This window comes from Amyelois transitella, chromosome 17 (assembly GCF_032362555.1).
Source record: "Amyelois transitella isolate CPQ chromosome 17, ilAmyTran1.1, whole genome shotgun sequence".
NCBI classification, from domain to species: domain Eukaryota; kingdom Metazoa; phylum Arthropoda; class Insecta; order Lepidoptera; family Pyralidae; genus Amyelois; species Amyelois transitella.
This window is the reverse complement of record NC_083520.1, coordinates 7,469,605-7,484,310: the sequence shown is the minus strand read 5'-3', so window position 1 is coordinate 7,484,310 and position 14,706 is coordinate 7,469,605. Positions and strand designations below refer to the sequence as shown.

The 14,706-nt window shown below is 33.0% G+C and overlaps 1 long non-coding RNA gene and 2 other non-coding genes across 3 annotated transcripts in view; 2 read left to right on the top strand and 1 right to left on the bottom strand.

The window, feature by feature from the left end:
* Positions 1 to 2,202: 2,202 nt before the first annotated feature.
* Trnay-gua (transfer RNA tyrosine (anticodon GUA)) lies at positions 2,203 to 2,293 on the top strand. Its single transcript is given in 2 exon segments — positions 2,203 to 2,239; positions 2,258 to 2,293. It is a non-coding gene; the product is annotated as a tRNA-Tyr (tRNA).
* A 696-nt stretch (positions 2,294 to 2,989) lies between these two features.
* Positions 2,990 to 3,071, bottom strand: Trnas-uga (transfer RNA serine (anticodon UGA)). The gene has a single exon. It is a non-coding gene; the product is annotated as a tRNA-Ser (tRNA).
* A 4,668-nt stretch (positions 3,072 to 7,739) lies between these two features.
* The window catches only part of LOC132902724 (uncharacterized), a 77,566-nt gene continuing 70,599 nt past the window's right edge, over positions 7,740 to 14,706 (top strand). The window contains exon 1 of the long non-coding RNA XR_009657223.1: positions 7,740 to 7,881. This is a non-coding gene — a long non-coding RNA (uncharacterized LOC132902724). The remainder of the gene's footprint in view (positions 7,882 to 14,706) is intronic.

Here is a 14,706-nt window from a genome sequence, read left to right as displayed (position 1 = left end):
ATCGCGTGTGCCGCACTGCACACGATAGTAATTAAATATATGTTTGACAATACCAGAGGCTGTGCTCTGATGACGTCAATGTGCTGTGATGAGCGCCAACTCGGGTGGAAAGGGTTGTCGGCGATTAACCAGGCTCGGCGTTGGATTACGCGTAAACCGCCAATAATCTATCATTTACTTAGGTAACTTAAGAGTGAGATGACAATAATGGACTTATGGGTGCTATCGTAAATCGTTGTTAGTATATCGAAAAATGGCTTGTCTTGCCTTAGGTTATGTATTTTCGGCGTGTTTTCATAAGAGAGTTTAAATTCCTTCTGCCGTCATGTACCTACAATGCCTTTCTGAGTTATTGCTCATTACTTTAAATTGTTAAGTGTTACCCTAAAGGGAACCTCGTGAGGAACCTTGCACATTGAGTAATAAACCGGATATGTACCTATAAGACAATATGAGTTAGATTCCCCTGTGAAAATTGCAGAAATGGCTGGGTCTCTTCTCTTCTTCTACAATCTTGACTTATGTACCTAAGGATCGTGGGCATAGGCGGACCAAGGCCTTCCTTTAGGTAAGAGTTGAGGATGCAACTAGGACTGATTCTGTGATCGTCCCAAATTATTGCACTTGGGACACATTAACTCGTATCCTAGGTCACATAAAAACTAAAATAGTGAAAGATTTACACATTAAAGTAACAAAGATTAAATAAATAAGTTCATCCGTCAACAAACAAAAGATAGAAAGCCTATTTGTAGATTGTTTGCATACTCGGTCATCGCTCTTGAACCGCACTCGGGAATAAATCTGCAACCCTAGATATAGCTCCCGTAGATGTACCTAGCCTTTAGCCACTCAGTCGAGTTATTTTGAAAGCCAAATTCAATTTGCAAATTACGGAGTTGGTAGGAAAAAATTAATTATTTTTATTTTTAAATCTAAAAAGTAAAGGATACTATTCACGAGGCAAGCGTCAGGCAAAATCTAGTAAGCTATAAAGTTATCCACGAGCCTGTTTGAAAATGAGCAGCAAAATTTTTGAACTGAGAACAAGCATTATTTTTTTCAAAACTGACCTCATATAAATTACGGCCAGAAAAATTCTGATCAAACTCCCGCCTCGGATTGTTAAAACTTTTATATAAGTAATGAAATTAAGGAATTAAATTTGATTAAGTTTAGAATTAAAATTAGGTCAGTCAGTGGCCCTGAAATACATTTTCTATGGTGAAGGTGTTTTTGACTCATTCATTGGCTAGGTACATTTTTGGCAAGTGTTAAACTCTTGTTTGAATTTCTTTAAACAAATGTACTTAATACATCACTGTCTTACATATTACTTACTTACCTAGACTACATTATCCACTTTTTATCAGGAAACCTACTGAGTTACTCAGTATCATTGTCCAAACATGCTGTGACACTTCATGCTGTAGACTTCAAGTAGATTTATCCTTTAGGGTAGTTAGGTACCTACCTACATTTTTTCAATAAATTCCCACGAGCGAAAAGAAAGATTATCTTAAATATATTATTTATTTGACACAGTACGTTTAATAAAGAGTAGTGTGGTTCCCGACACCAGTATACATACATACATAAAAACACGCCTCTTTCCCGGAGGGGTAGGCAGAGACTACCTCTTTCCACTTGCCACGATCTCTGCATACTTCCTTCGCTTCATCCACATTCATAACTCTTAACACACTTACACCAGTATAAAATAAAAGAATAAGACCTCTACATCTTTTTAATGGATGATTCTATGGATGTCGTAAAAGGCGACTAAGGGATAGGCTTAGTAACTTGGGATTCTTCTTTTAGGTGATGGCCTAGCAACCTGTCACTATTTGGAATCTAAATTCTATCACGACTAAACGTGGCGTATCAGTCTTTTCAAGACTGTTAGCTCTGTCTACCCCGTAGGGTATATAGACGTGACTATATGTATATATTAATATATTTTCATGAAAATAGGTTATGCCAAATGAAAATAAAAAATGTTTAGGTATCAATTTCTAAGGAGTTTTATTATTAAATTAATAACTAATTAACATAAAATAAAACCTTATCATAAATCATAATTTAACCTGATATAAAAAAGATATGAAATAAAATAATAATTAAAAATTAAGAAAAAGACATTATTCATTATTAAATACGGTAAACAAATATGTATATATGTAATTCACAATCAGACTTCAACCTTCGATAGCTCAGTTGGTAGAGCGGTGGACTGTAGAGGAAATTATTCATGGACATCCATAGGTCGCTGGTTCAAATCCGGCTCGAAGGAAGGTCTTTTTTTTCCATATAAATTGTTTTTTTAAAAGCTTAAACGACACCAAAAAAGAAATTTAAATACAAATGAAGTAAACGTAGTAAGTACGTACTGTACTGTTAAGGTTAAATAAAAAAATCGTATTTTACTAAAACATTGAAAAAACAAACTAACCTTAAAATATAATAAAAGAAATCCAATAAAATTGGGCGTGAAATGCTTACAACAATGATGATCAAAATTTTTCAAATGTTGTTATGTAATTCAGAATTTAATAAGTTCTTACAGTCGTTAGACACCCTTCTACAAAAATTTAAAATGTGTTATTTTTTTTTTATGAATTTTATATTTTAAAATGTTGTTAAAAATAATATTACAAATTATTATATTATTGGATTTAGAAGTATATATGTACAATGGCGGACTTATCCCAATTCTCCCAGTCAACTCAAATATAAAGGAAAATCCAGAATTAAAAAGGCAGCGCACATAAAAAGCATTGAGAATTGAGATATTTATATTTTCAATTTGTGTCTTTTAATAAAGCCTCTATTTTGTATCAAATAGCACAAGAACAGTAAGGCCAGAGAAAACTCATTAAAGTTTCGAACATAACCCTTTGCTAAACGAATAAAATAGATAAAAAAATAAATATCTAGTAATAATTAAAATTATAAATAAAGTGATTATAATTTTTTTACCAAAAATAATCGCTGCGGACAGGATTCGAACCTGTGCGGGTAGAACCCAATGGATTTCAAGTCCATCTCCTTAACCACTCGGACACCGCAGCTCATAGTCTCTGGTTCAAATTACCTATCACATTATATTTACATATGAAAGTGAACTAGTGATGACCAATTTTCTATATATTTTTGTTTCTGCTTTTTTCTTGTTTTTAAATGATAAATGAAAAATTACGGCGCGGTATTACCAATTATAATTAATCTGTGTATGAAGGTATCCACAGCTTACTGTGGATACCTTCAAAAAAAAACTAAAAGAAACCTAGGTAGATCTTAATCTACCTAGGTTTCTTTTAGTTTTTTTTTTTGTTTCTTCGTACTTTTTATACATATTTATATAACAATAAAAAAAATACATTAAAATGACAATTCCACGAAACTCCTTTTTTAAATAAAATAAAGGGATAAAAATAATTTAGGTAACTAACTTGTGTGTAGGTTTGTTTTTATTTGATTTTTTTTCTTTTACTATTCGACGATAGATGGCGCTGTTAAAATTAATGTCACTGCACGCTAGATGTCATTAGTAGTAAAATAATCATCTTGTATATCTATACCAATTATAATAATATGTTGTCTGTTGGTAATTTGAATTATGGTAGGAATATATTCGTTAATAAAAATATTTATATGTATGTAATTGTTCGCAAAGTTCGTCATAGTGCTTTATCCATTTATTTTATTACTAGGAACTACTTAGATAATGTCAAATCAAAAGCGTTATCATAGATATACTCTTATAGTCATGAGAACTGACAATGAAACAAAACAACTAACTTATTAAATTTCGATACACGTTTTGTATTCGTCAGTAGTATTTCTATTGACATCACAGTCCTGGTTCTCAACATAAAAAACCTTAATGGCTATTTTCAACCTCTTTACCACGGCATCAACAGCCATATTTTTTTTATATAGTAGGTAGACCTATAGAATTTACTACAGACGCACGTAAACATTTCTATTGTAAGGAAATCGATACTAGATTATGTAGGAATAGGTATCTAAATCATCATGCAATTTTACGTGCAATGATATTAGTGTATGAGTATAAAGCAGCACTTGAAAAAATAAAAATTGTCTCGACCTTCGCAACCATTTTATGGCAACCAAATACAACCGACTGGGTTCGAATCCCGACTAGGGCATGTTTATTTATTTATATAGGGAAAAGAATTGTTTCTGATTCGCCTGGGTCTTGGATGTTTACCTTAACAAATATTAATTATAAAATATAGAATCGTTTAATTTGTATCACGTAACACAAGTCTCGAACTTACTTCGAGGATCATTTTGTTTTCAATATTACTGCACAAAGTTTGATTTATAGAGCAATATCCACAAAAAATTTAAAGCTGTATACACATTTAGATAAGTGACCTGATAAAAGAACAAGTATACTTTGGACATAAGTTTAAGTATGATGGCGCCATCAATAATATCGAGTGGTTTTAGGGTATTTAGATGTAGGTAAATGTTTGCGAAGGAGAAAGATAAAATTGTGGAATGCACACGCAACGGGGTAGGCAAAAAAGTGGCGCCGCTCTGTTGCGTATCTCACGCGTTTATGTTGCATGTTTGTTATATTAAATTTATGATGACTTCGGTGGTCGAACGGTCAAGGTAAATTAACAAAGTGTGATGCTTATGGAGGCCTACATCTATCACGGCTATTTGCCAATGATTCTTTGCTGAGTTAATTGCTAACCGATGCTTTTAGGGTGTGGAAAAACATCGTGAGGTGACATGCATATTTCAGCCAATTGTTTGTGTTACTGCTTGAACGAATATTAGTTTGGACCCTCTGCAAGGTCGTGGAGGTTACACGGTTCCTCCGTATAAAGGCTTGACTTAAGAACAGGCATAAATAAACAGAAAGTCTGACTTCCCAATAATTTCGAGTTAGTGTGTTGTGTTGTAAATATTTCCTTTTTCCTGTAAAAAATCAAATCACGTTGCAATATTTATGTCAATAAAGTTTACGTAACTAATAATAGCTATTTAAGAAAAAGTATATATGCGGTTTCAACAACGATTACATTGTACAGTAAACAAATTGAGACCACAAACAAACCGACACTTTCCTTCTCCGATTTGTTTACCTTCGGCGCGTGCGCAACCTCTCACGTACGCAAATCGATTCTTTGAAGCTGAAACGAGCGATAAATCGATTAAATCGATGTTGTCTACCGTCATTTTGCACGTCATGGATGCTTACTTTAAGTTTGGTAAACTTGGCGTTAAATTACGGCAGTGAGTATACAAATCCGCATAAAAAAGCTAATAATCTTTATAAATGCAAACATTATGCATCTGGATAAAGCAAAAGAACTAAGAATGCAAAGATCATGGCAAGTAGAAAGATGTAGATGTAAGAGTACATGATGATGTAGATTATGTGCGAATTTACGTAATTACATATTGGGCTTAAACCTCAGAAGAGATCTTTACGAAATTTGATGCGGAGATGGGCCAGACCGAATATTTGTTTACGGGGATAAAAGAAGATTGAAATGGAAAGATGGCTGGCATTGCCAGGGGAGATCAAAGCTGAAGAAAACCGGCCAAAGAAGAGTATTTGTTCTAGCCATAAGAAAAATATTTTGCAGTAAATTTTGTTGCCCTCGACTTTGTTCACCGTAAATGTTCACTGACAATCTCAACACATAAAAGCTGACCTCCTGTTTGGCCCATTACAGAGGGAGGAAATAAAAATGTATATAGGTTGAACGTATTTATTGCCAATATTTTTCAAATACAGACATCGGTCCGTTACAATTATATTTGTATGGAATTCTCCAGTTTAATCCTCGTTACATCCACGAGACGGCCTCGTGCAGTTTATATAAATTATTTATATTCAGAGCTGTGGCTGACACACTATCCCCAGCGCCCCATTGACCGCTGACCACAGGCTCACGGGGAGGCGCACGCGCAGGTGCGTGACGACCTTGATCTGTTTTCCGGGCTATGAAGAGCTGAGTGGTTTTATAATCATATCTGATCTTTTATGTGAGTAATATTAGGTGCTGTTTATGAAGATGGTAGTTTTGATGATCAGTTAGCCTTTGATGAATATTAGGCCTGTTAGGAGGCAAAGAAAAAATTGTTAGTATCCTATATGTTGTTAAAGATAAAGTAACGGTCAACCGAAGGATGCAGGGACCCGAAAATACAACGTAACAAATGCCATGATATTATTCCAATCAAAGTAAATTCAAACTTGCGATTCTTTTTGTAGGCGATTGGCTAGCGCCTGTCACTATTTAAATCTCAATTCCATCATTAAGCCATACAGCTCAATGACTAGCTTGCTCAATTTGAGATTTGTTGCCCATCGTCTACAACAAATCTCAAATTCATTAACCTCTCCCTTAGTCCCCGTTATTTACGACATCCATGGGAAAAATAAGGAGTGTTCCTCCAACCACCCTGCGATAAATAAATAATAAACTATGTTGTATAAGTGAAAATAGAGAAATTGATCATTCTTTCATTTCACATTTGCATCATTCGTGACGGTGAAACGAATGCATAAGAATGCATTCATACTTTCATGGTATATTAAAATGGTCTAGTATGTGTTCGGTCCTTTCTCTCTCTGGTACAGTCTACTTAGTGATAAAGAAGAATTTATAAAGCAGGTATGATCCAGGTATATGGTGAACATTAAACATCGCCCGGGAACATTCAGGCAACTGAACGTGTGACCATGATACGGGTCAGACTCCTCGGCTAAAGATTATTTATTCATTAAAACTATATGCACGTAAAATGTACAATAAGTGGACTTTATGCCACAAGGCATTCTTTGTCAGTCGAACCTTAACCTTAAAGTTGTGAAGGATAAACGGGAGTCGTTTTGTGCTCTTATTGACACATATCAGGCCATCATTTTTTAGGTTATGGTGAACAAAACAAATTAATACTATAATGACATTATTTAAGGAGAGGTGACAAGACGATTTTTTATTGCGCCAGTCATACGCCAATATTTTATTGGGTACAATGATGACACTTATAGGTAATTTTAAATCAGGCAAAATTGGAATCATTTTAATAAAGCTTCCCAGGCTAACCAGGGAATGAATTAATACTGGTATTATAATTTCTCCTAAACATAAATTCAAAAGAAATAACATCACACACATTTTCATAAACATACATCGCTACATTCATCTGTCATCAGAAAGTTTGGACTTTCTCCATTTCAATCGTGCTCCTTGTTATCCAGCTATTGGATCGTGATCGTGACGCAGCACAAGCTTTAAGACGTCCATGTGGAGTACCTACTTTCCAATTTATTCACTATAGGGCATTATTATTTTTCCAATTTTAAAATAAGTTTAACTTAGCCATTTTTCAATTAATTTTAAAAAAGTTTCATATTTTGTTTCATAAATAATGTGCTAGCATACCTAAGTTTGAATAAAAAATACGAGAATTTTAAAGGGAATAAAAAATAATTAAATAAAGAATAATATATAAAGAATGTGTACTTTTTCTATAGGATTATGGTTTATTCCACTTTGTGTCAGCATGTTTTATATGAAATAGATACACCTTCGTTCGTTACAAAGCAACTAACGCATAATCGTACTCCCAAATGCATTTGAGTGTCCATTTTGGAATTCTCCAGATACCATGACATTGTCATACACAGCAAACTGATAACAGCAACTGATAAAATTTCTTGGTCAAATGCATATGGACTTTCGATATACCTACCTGAGTTTATTGAAGTATTTTTTGTGATATGAATGTGTATGTGAATATAATAGATTTACATATTCAAGTAACACCCATGTAAGACTTACTGAAAGCCCTATGGGAGGCCAGCTTTTGTCTGCAATTCAAGTAAGTATTTAAATTTTGAGGACGAACACTATGCCATGTCGTTATGTAGAACTATGCGAAATTAATAAGTTTGAAAGTATTTTTTTATGAAATACTTAATGTTTTTTTGTGTTAAAAGAAGATGTAGCTTTGCTGAGCAGGTAAAATAATTATTTCCTGTTCTTAAAAGAAAGAGAAAATATTTCAATTCTCTCTCATTTTGCTAACAACAGCAGATTTTTGTGGTCATGCAAAAAAGTATCAAGTATCATTAAGATTACGGGAACATTTTTCAAAGTGACAAACAACTATCAAGTACAATAACACTTCTCAACAATAAAGTAGCAAAAAGTGTATAGGATAAAAACATTAAACGCTAGACAATGGCTTTGTTTTTCCTTGAGGAAGTAGCTGTATAATCCGAATCTAAACGAGAGTATATTAAACCTTATTGCAACGCAATAAAGGCGGGACTATAGTTAAGATGTTGATTCTTTGATGACTATACCTCCTACCTGGTTTTATACCTCCTAGTCAGGAACAATCCAGATTTTTGAGCGCTGGGATTGCCAAAATAAAAATTTGTTGTAATACACGTTGGTAACTTAAGTTACTATATCCTTAATACTAGCAGAATCTCTTTGTCTCAATAAGTGTTTTTGGAAACATTTTAGTATTTCTTAGTAACTTTTACCTGCAGCTTCACCTGCACGAATTTGACGTCACCTACAAAAGAATATAGGTATTTCGCAAATGCCACGGGAACAAAAGCTTTTTTATCGGGATGAAAGATACCCTACGTCCTACTGATAACGCTTGAAGAGGGAACAAACAAACAGACTTACATTCGTAGAGAAACAATTTTTCTTTTTATTACGACGGTTTCCTTGGATAGCTATAATCGAGCTGATTTTTTTCCTTCATGCTTTATTCTTATCTAGTTCTATTTTTTAGAGTTCTCCGGCCGCCAACCAAATTTAACGAACATGCCGACTGCAGAATAACTCTAATAAAATATTTTTATATACGCACATTCGAACATATTACACATAATTTATTGTTTATATCGTATACTTATAGCGAATCAGGATGAGTACAGTTTCCAACAATACTTAATCTTCAGATGTTATCATGACTCGTAATCAGTTATCACGATATCGTTATTAATAAGTACTCTGATATATATAAAAAATGATTGACGTTTTCCTGCCTCCTAAATTTGGCCTTTGTTATTTACTCGACTGTTTCAACAAGGAGTGTTATGTTCTCAGAGTTCCTGTATGAAATGAGTGTAGCTACTATAGAAACAATGGTAGTTTTTAAGTTTCATATTCTTCTGTCATCGCTATAGTTAATACGAAATTTACTTTACATAAAATCATACCTCTTTCCTAGAGGGGTTGGTTGAAACTAATACCTAATAATAATATTTTGTTCACAACAAATAAACTAAAATTACTAAGCCAATTTTGATAAAATAAGACATAGAGACCAAGCATAGGAAATTGCGATTGGAGAGGATTCAAAATGTTGCTTCCAATCACATTGGGGTCACCAATGTGGCGGAAGATCTTCCCTTTGCTGGCGGTCGAGCCGAATCATCTCTCCAGCTACAATATTGTTCCTCTTTATTTAAGTTTTACTCCTAGGCAGTAGTTTTAGTACATAACTGTATTTTCACTTACACAGCTGTCCGAAAGCTATACTTATCTTACAGATGCATTTTACAATAATTCATATAATTACCATATTTAGCCGTATCATATCAATATGAGCGACTCGAAATCATAAGTTACCATTACTAAAAAAAGAACTTGATTACAATATAATGGATTTAAGTGGTTTTTTTTATCAAATTTTAGCGCAAATATAGCAACTAGTGTAATTTCATGCTTGATTTTGGACATTGGCGGTCATTGTATTTAGATACAAATTTAGATTATAAAATTCACTGAAACAAACAGCTGCAAAATCGGGCTATGATAAAAGAGAACAAAAAGAGAAAGAATTGTTAAAAATAAACGTAAGTACATATTACGTAAACGTAAGTATCTATGTAATGGCAAAAAATTATTCAAGAAATTAAAATTACTTATATTCAAAAACATCAGTATCTCAAAAACATCAAAAGACCGATATCAAAGTTGCCTTTAAAAAAATCTTTTTAAGAATTACCCTAAATACCCCAAAGCAATTACCTATACATTAATTCAACTCGTAACAAATGTTCATAATTCGATTCATATTAATACCCATTTATTCTGTCAGTGGGTTGCAAAATATTCGCAGATTTAAGTTCATTGGCCTTATAATAGTGCACCACGCACAGACTTGGCTCGACATCGGCTGGATAGCTGCCAGACTGTTTGGCGCGATCCAGATCATATGCACGCGTAATGAGATCCTGTACTATGAGTTCTTCGTTCAGTCAGGACCTCATTACTGTGACACTACAAAATTAGCCGCTGTTCACAAAAGCGTGGCTACGATGATTAATAACTATTCAGATTCAACATTTCATGATTATTCAGATTCATGGATATCTTTATCATGTTTTTAGGGTTCCGTACCTAAAGGGTTCCTATTACTAGGCCTCCGCTGTCTGTCTGTCCGTCTAACACCAGGATGTATCTCATAAACCGTGATTGCTAGAAAGCTGAATTTTTTCCGATTACTTTGAATCTCTGAAATCCAATCTCTGAGAGTCTCTATCTCTCAACGTATAGTTTGGAGTGCAAAGTGCAGGTATTCTGTTTGCACTCCAAGGTAATATATTCTATACATACCCAAGTAACAATTAGGCGCTAAAGTAAGATTTATAATAAGTCTATAAAAGCGCTAACTAGATTCTAAAGTGGTTTATGGGTGTAACAAATTAGTGTTAGAGCGCGCTCTAACCCTACTTTACCCCCGAATTAGGCACAATTTTTATATTACTTAAGGTTGTATAATGACGGTATACAAGAGTTATGGTAATTGGCTAAGAGGTACAATCAGTGCCATAAGAAAGTTATTATAGCGGTAACAGGATCTCTTAGCGATACAAGAGGGGTAAATAAGCATCAACTGACTCCTTAAGCGGTACAGTAGAGATACAAAGACGTTAATTATATTTTCAAGCGCTAAAAGGGAGGTAAATAGGTGTTTTGTAACGGTTTGAACGCTATTCAAGATAATTAAACTAATTTTGTGATCTAATAATAAATAATTTTATTTTCAATGGCTATAAGTTTACGACTAATGATTTTTATATTAAACAAAAAAAAGTGATATTGTATGGTGCGAAAGGAAGCATATTTTTGCTGCGAAGGGAAGTACACTGTGAATATGTTACATATTTATTGGCAAATAATTCGAGCGCCCGATGTATGTTGTCTATTTACTGAAAACTTTTCCACGTATTTACAACAATTTTTGTTTATTTTGGTTGCGACGCCATTGTCAAAAACAAGTAGTCAATATAAGAAATACAGTAGTGACCTTAAGCGCTATTACTTTACCTTTAGTCACAAAAAAGTAACAATAGACGCTAGAGGATCTGTTATAGCGAAAAATTATACTCCTATTTGACTTAAGGTAATGCAAGAGAGTTTTGTATAACTTCAAGCATTTGGTTCTATATAAGATTAAATAAACACTATTGTAAGGCCGGTAGCGCTTATTAACGCTATTATGCAACTTTAGGTTCTTGTAAAGAGTTTATTATCATCTGCATAGCACTTTTGGAGGTAGAAGCTAATTCTTATTCTTATTTAGATCTTAGAGTTCTAAGATTCACTTAAAGCTATAACACAAAATGCTGTGCATGTACAACAGTGTTAAGATTTGCCATAATACATCCATAACCTTTAAGCTCGCCTAATTGGCGCGCTTGTAACTCTGTATTATAAGTAGAAGTGATATACGTTACTTGGTACGCCACTTTATCGCCAATAGTCATAAGTGCTGCTACTGTAATGCCTTTGTAGCCCACTAAGTAACAAAATAAGCTCTAATCGTCGCCTAAATGTTTGTTGGGTATAATTAAACATTAAATATATTTTGTCTGTACATTTAGTATATTTGGCTGAAATGGATAGAGGGACACTTAGAATGAAAAATAGAAAGCAAAAATTTTTTTTAAATTTTTTTTCTCTCTGTCTGTATTTATGATCACGCTTATCTCCGAAAGTACTAAACCGATTTACTTAAAACTTTCACCAATTGCTTTTTTTAATCAGAAAAACATTTAAAGTTTGTTTCATCAAAATCGGTTTACTAAAAAAAGTTATCGTCATTTGAATGAACTCAAGTAAAAAAAGTTATCGTCATTTGAATGAACTCAAGGCATGAGTTTCCAATATTTCATATGATAAGTATTATTGATTTATTTCACATTATTGTAGATTCAACTCAAAATTTACGCGGACGAAGTCGCGGGCAACAGCTAGTATAATAATAAACTCTGAAATAAGAAACAAGATATAATAATTAAACTTTTCAAATGTAAGGAAAGTACATATAAAAAAGAGTTTTACGACTTGTAGTTATGTTATAAAATCGTCAAGTAAATTATCGCATACAAAGTGCTTATTTAAATTATCTGTAATAAAATAAAATAATCAAAGCGAAAGTGCGAAAATGACGTAAGTATTATGGAAGTTTTTAAATCTGCTTGAAATTTGTCCTCGCCATAAGCTTTAATCAGATTCGGTAACAACTTTGTTTCCTTTTGCGACAATTTTTAATTAATTTCTGGGTCTATGTCTTAATGTATACTTACTTAATAAACATTTGTATAGTAATGAGATTAAGATCTTACAGATCCTGCATCTTAATTATGCATTTAATTTATTAACAATAACCATTTAATGTCCTCTAAAAAAAGAGTTATAACCTTTTCATATTGCTGCATCTCACACCATTATTAATTGGTATTTCATATATATATACATATATTGTAAATTGTGTGTAGCAAAACAAAAAAATGAATTATCTATGTATCTAAATAAACAGATGGAAATAAAAAAATATCTAGTACGGCTGATAAAAGTAACGGCTTGAGAGGTCTATTTGATACAGTCGTTCCGTTCTCCAAATATTTATACCCAAACGCTTCCGAACTGCCATTTGACACATGTGCGAAAATACCTAGTACAAACATGTGATACTTTTATCAATACTAGGTACCTACGCGGTAATACAGCCGCAAATTCTTTTGAACTTGCGAATCATACCGACCGTTGAACTAATGTTTGTGGTCTTGTTATTTCTGAGAGTACCGTTGCTCAAAGATGTATAATAAAAACACGCCTAGGCGTCATTGTTCATTTTAATGAAGCATAATGACAGGACAGGTCATACGCCTGATGACGATACCAAAATTGGCATATTAATACATACAAAATTGTCAAATTTTAATAACTTATCCTTGATGGGTGAGTTCAGGGATAATAATATAGTACTCGTACTTAGTTATAGAAAATAAGTAAGCAAATAATACTAGCAAACTCGAATTTCTGGAAGATGTAGGTATGGATTTTTCAACGAAGTGGTATTGACTGCAAAATTTAATTAATTTTTTTTAAGGATTCAATAAAGATTATACCCGCAAAATCTAATGTAAAAGAAATTGTATTTACTGCTGATTTTATTCCAATATTTACATGTTACATTATTCTATTGACATTGTCGATTTTACGGCCCTGATTGGTATCGAGCTTTTAATTAGAAATAATCAATTTTAAAATCGATTAGATTAGATAGGCTACGGCTTTTACCTTAGTAAAAGACTGAATACTTACATAAATTGACTAGAGCCTTTTAAGGGTATCACGGTATGAACAGTATTAATACATTGGAAATGAGTTGAATGTTACCAATAAATTTAATACGATAGCATCAAGGATGTTGGTACTGATGGCAAGCATTTAAAGATTAGCTCGTTAGTGGTGAACTTATTTGATTCATAATGGTATATTTGTAATATATGGTGTTTAAAGTGAGTACTCCGAAAAGTACTAAAATAGATGACGAATGATGAAAATTAAATATTTCATTTAATTTCATACCGTTAAGAAGAGATGCAAGATAAGTATGTACGCTTTTTTTTTGGATAATTGTATTTTTTAGGCACCGGACAAGTCACGTTCCGCATGTCACTGGCTCGGCCCTGGTTTTGGTCTGGGGATGCGTAATACCTTTATACCAATGTAAGGACTACAAACTTGTGACTTGCACTAAATAAATCTAAATCAAAAGTCCCCAGCCTTCGAAGTACTTTAATTTTTTCCTGATAATCTAAATGTTACATCAGTCAAGTGGTAACATGACACTCCTCATGAAGTTGACATATCGTTTGGAACATTTGGGCACCCAGAAAGATGTATAGGTTTTGAGACGGTCAAATGCCTTACTATTTTTAGGAAACGCGTAATCAAGTGCGCTTTATTTAAAACAAGGTTGTAGTTATTTGAACTTAACTTCGACTGCATTAAAGTCTCATATTTAAAATGTGGCGAGTCTTCGTTCATATGTTTTATGTCTTACTTTTATGTTTTAATTTTAAGATTCCTTGGAATATGCAATGAAATTGTAATAAGAAATTGAATTAGAATATCGTTATTATTTTATTTTATGTTATATTTCTTAAAAAATATACCATACTATAATCTTGTTCTTCATAAATTAATGTCTGTTATTTTGAGGTTTGTAAAAGTTATACTATTTTACTGAAATATACATACCTAGTCACATTAGTTGGACGCGGCATTGCCCAAAATCGAAGAAAGATTATAAGTTTATAAATCACAAAAATATTTTACAATAATAAACGCAACCGGATTACCTACGCATCCAACTTTTACT